This window comes from Sorex fumeus, unplaced genomic scaffold (genome assembly GCF_029834395.1).
Source record: "Sorex fumeus unplaced genomic scaffold, SorFum_2.1 ptg000024l, whole genome shotgun sequence".
NCBI lineage: Eukaryota > Metazoa > Chordata > Mammalia > Eulipotyphla > Soricidae > Sorex > Sorex fumeus.
The window spans coordinates 36774286-36779291 of record NW_026606081.1 but is presented as its reverse complement, the minus strand read 5'-3'; the positions used below and the strand labels follow the sequence as shown (position 1 = coordinate 36779291).

The following is a 5006-nucleotide window of genomic DNA, read 5'->3' as shown; positions in this document are numbered from 1 at the left end:
CTGGTGTCAACATATTGAATGTAATCAAAGTAGAGAGAGAGTAATGTGGAAATCATCTGCCCCACAGTTAGGGGGAGGGTGTGGGATTTGGGTATACAGGGGGTTTTGTTGGTGGAGAATGGGTACCAGTGAAGGTACAGGCGTTTCGTTGTATGACCGAAATTTAAACCCAAAAGTTTTGTAACTGCTCTCATGGTGATTCAATAAATAAAAGTATAAAAAATGAAAAAAAAAGTAAGGTGGAGTTTATGCCCAATTCAATCAGCCTAATCAGTGGCTGAATAAATAGCAGTACTCCTAAATTTAAATAAAAAAGTGGGTTTTCAGGGCAGAGAAAAGGGATGAAATGCCATAATACCTAAAAATGGTGGATGAAACATAGTTTTTCTAAAATTTAGAAAGAAAGCTGCTTTTCACATGTGAGATATAAAACATGATAGCTGTCTCGTATATCACTGTATCAAATGACTAGTATTATGCAAGGGCCTGAGATAAATCCTTGGCATAGTCCTGCCAGGCTAAACATCACCAGGAGTGGCCTCTATTTTAAAAATTGATATGATTCAACAAATGGTGTTGGAAAAACTGGGTAGCCACATGCAAAAATACAGAAAGAAACTATTTCAAATGCCACACCATACAAGAAAGTTCAATAAATTATAAGTCGCTGTGCATCTCTTTTCAAATCAACTGACAGACTCTCTCATATCCAGGAGCCATTTTATTAAAAAGATGCCCAGAGCTTCTTCATCCCTTCCACTACATGAGGACACACTGAGGACACTTATTAGATACTGAATCTGCTGGTTCCTTGATCTTGAACTTCCTAATCTTCAGAATTATTAGAGATTTCTGTTGTGATAAATCACCCAGTCTTGAAAATTCTGCTCTAATAGCCTGAATGGACAAAGTCAAGGAGATAATATAGGTAAGTCTGAGGATGCCCTGTAGTCTCATCATGTGATCTCTTAACTAACTCATAGAATCACTTTGGTTTTGCTAAATTTGGAGTACAGCAAACATTTTCCCTTTGGAGTCTTTAAGCTTAATGTTGATACACTTCAATTTTGAAATAGTATAGATAAAGTTAATCCAATTTAATGTCATAGACATAAATAGATTTTCTAAATCTATATTATTTCCAGTTGTTCTGCTTCACCTTCAATTCTACTATGTTCTATTACACACACACACATATATATGCATGTATATGCATACGAAATCATCTTTTTTTATAATTATAGTTGTTATATTACTTACTAATCTTTACTTTTTAAAAAATAAACAAATTCTTTTGAGTTAAAAAGATATATAATCAATGCAATTTCTAAAATACTTTTATAAATAAAAACAACAAATTCTAAAATAACAATATTCTTCAAGATCAATTTAAGCTCTGATGAGTGGAAATGAAGAGGTTTGCTAGTAGTCTAAGTTACCAACTGATTGTTCAATTCAAATGCCATATATATATACATATATATATATATAACCCAGGAAAAGCCTTTTACTTTTGACAATTTCTCTTTGATCAATATGTCTTGCCCTTTTCTGTATTTTCATCTTATAAATGATTCTTGCCAGCATCATTCAATATGTTTTCAGACCACAGATTTTATAATAACAAAAATGTATTTCAAAGATTAATATTGTATCTGAAAATAATAATCTCGTCTTCTCTGAACCTCTTTTGAATTACCCAGGCTTTCTGAGTACTTTCTATCAAATTTAATGGTTTGAACTCTCTGCTCCTTGGAATTATTCTAAAAATGGGACAAATCGACAAACTTCAAAAACACTTATTTCCATCTTTTCTTTCCAAGGCTGATAAAAATTTATGACTTTTATCCTGACATGCAGGTTGACGACAGTCTTGGTGGAGTAAACAACAAGTCTCACAATGGAGACATTACTGGTGACCGCTCGAGCAACTCGATGAACAACGGGAGGACAGTGCTACAGTGCTACTTAACAAATAGAACCTGTTGCTACTCTCAAGGATCTAAGAACCCTCCACCAAAAGAAAGTACCCAAACTAGGCGGGTAAAAATTAATAGGTAAAGAACTTTATGGTTAATACATTGCTTATAAGAGTGAATTTGAATAATATGTTTCAACTATTACACTGTTTTTTAAAAATGGATGCTTTAATGCTGTGCCATTGATAGCCTGCCTTATATCTAGTCATTGCAGGAGAGTGGAATATTCATTTACCACTGAACACTAGTCCTGAGTCCTGTTCTAACTATGTGTAGGGCTTTGTGCTAAAAACTAAAGTTATTAGAAATCATAAATAAGATGTAGAGAGTTTCCTGTTAATCTGGCAAGACAGAAAATTAAGTAAGGTAATAGAAAAGTGTTAGACATGCCACTGAAAATGTGGCTATGCACACGTTTGAAAGGTTTCATTTTTAAGCCTTGTTATGTTAAGCCACCAGTCTTTCTTTCCACTTATTTAAAATAGACGTATTGAATCCCCAGCACTATATATGGTCCCCTGAGCACCATCAGGGGTGACCCCTGGCAAAGAGCTAGGAGTAAGCCCTGAATACCACAGCTGTGACTCCCAAACCAAAAATAAATGAAAAATATATGTTGAAATATTTTGTTGGCATATCCCTTTGCCTCGTGACTGTATCTTAGAAACTCCTCTTATCATTTCTCGTCTATTTGCATCTCTTGAAATACATCCTTTACATTACACCGGTGAAATATTTCTAAAGTAGAAATCTGACCTGCAACTACTGTTCTATTCATAGGTTAAGCGAATAGAAGCAACGATGTTTTTTTCCACATCATTTCTGGGCACTGTAATCCATTTTAATTGTCCTAGCCCTATGCTATTCCAGGTGGTATTCATGTTAGCTTGAGTACCATCTCAGCCAATTAAATTAACTGCATGTAACTGAGAACTGTGCCATAATTTCTGATCTCAGATTGCTTGTCAGGAACACAGTCACACAAGTAAATCATCTTCAATTTATTTTAACTCTATCACTTGGCAGAATCAGCTAGCAAAAAAGAACACTTTTCCAAACCAACCCTGTGGTTTTACAAAAAAAAAATTGTTAAACCTCATTGTAGCATTAATTTCACCACAAACAATATGGCAATATAAAACTTAATTATAAAATGATGTGAAGCTGATGCACAGTGGAGATGCATAGGTACAGAAAATGGAGTATAATAATACCTCCTAAGTTCTTTAGATAATGAAATGAGTTCTTGCAAGCAACACTCTATGGCAGATGATCAAAACTGTCTGAAAATTTTTGTACTTGCTACAGCAAGAAAGTCTAACCAATTCCAGTAGTCTCATCTCCATGAGACAAGCTGCTGAGACTTAAAGAGCATTAATTTTTTAAAAAAGAGAGAAAATTAAATGAGTTCTAAGGTAATAATTATTTACAATCTGATTTCTCTCTTCAGTCAAATCTTATTTATCATAAAATCAATTTTCTGCTCCAGGGATTATCTGAGAAATTTCAGGACTTTATATTCCTAACTCACAATTAAACAATTAGCTATAAGTCACCAATAGAAATATAAGTTCATAAAAGAGTGTCAAAAACATGAAGTGCTGTGAAAAGTTATATCCTTATTTTGGGTGCCTCTAATTTCCCAAACCTAATAAAATTATTCTAAATTAACTCTTAGATTATGCAAATATTTATTCCTTTATTTTGAGGCAAGTCATTAAATATTGTCTAGCTTGTCTAATTATCAGAGTGACTTTATTAGAAATAATTTGTTCTTTAAGCATTTGCATGAAGTGCCATGCTAGATACTGAGCATCTAAAACAAATGAGGCAGTTCTACAGTCAAATAGGCCTCAGTCTGGAGTGCCGGTGAACATAGCACATAATTATAAAAAGCATAATTCTTTTTTATTTATTTATTTTTTTGGTGTTTAGGCCACACCTGGAAGTGCTCAGAGATTACTCCTGGCTCTGTGCTCAGGGATCACTTTTGGTGGGCTTGGAGAACCATATGGGATGCCAGGATAAAATTCAGGCATGCAAGGCAAGTGCCTTACCCATTGAACTATCACTTTGGCTCTATAAAACATAATTCTTACCTTCAAAGAGTTGAAAATAATATTCAAGATTGACAGCACAATGTTCATATATTTGAAAGGGATACATAAGGGACTTTATATTATGTGATATAAAGAAATCTTCTAACTACATTTTAATGTTTCTAATAAGCATTACCTAGCAAATTTCAAAAGATAAGCTAGAAATCTGGAGCAAAATTAACTGATTTTTTTTTCTTTTTTGGTCCAACCTGGCAATGCACAGGGGTTATTCCTGGCTCATGCACTCAGGAATTACTTCTGATGGTGCTTGAGGGAAAATATGGGCTACTGGCACCCGGGCCAGCCGCGTGCAAGGCAAATGCCCTACCCACTGTGCTATGGCTCCAGCTCCAAATTAACTGATTATTAAAGTCACTAACAGATTCTTCTGAAAGTTGCTGCTGGTGAAATACATTTCATTACTGTTCTGGAAGAAAAGATACTGTAAATGTACACCAGGCTTCTAAGTGAAACTGGACATCATTTGGAAAATTTCATCCACTGATTGACATTTGAAGGATCTGATTTCTTGAATAGATCCTTCAATGACTTTCTCCTTGACCTGCTAGTTATAAATTAATATCCAGGGCTTCCTGAATGCCTCCAGTGTTAAAACTGTAGGAGAAACTAATTCTTCAGTAGTTTCTATAAACTTACTTTATTAATACTAATTAACATCAATAAATTAGTATGGCTGTTAAGAAATCGAATTCATGCTAAAATTTTTTTGTTTAAATTTTCATTTATCTTACAGAGTCAGTTCTCAGAAATTAGGTCTAACTCCACAACCATGCAATCCCCACTCTACCAAAATACTCTGGTAGATGACATAATGTATCGTTCTATCCTCTTGTATAAGAAACCTGACTTTGTACTAAGACCATGCCAAACACAGGCAGATTATTATAAAACAAAATACTTTATTTAA

The 5006-nt window shown here is 34.1% G+C and overlaps 1 non-coding gene across 1 annotated transcript; it reads left to right on the top strand.

Moving 5' to 3' along the window:
• Positions 1-3229: 3229 nt before the first annotated feature.
• On the top strand, positions 3230-3352 carry LOC130023885 (small nucleolar RNA SNORA28). Its single transcript, XR_008792539.1, has one exon. It is a non-coding gene; the product is annotated as a small nucleolar RNA SNORA28 (small nucleolar RNA).
• The last annotated feature ends 1654 nt before the right edge of the window (positions 3353-5006 follow it).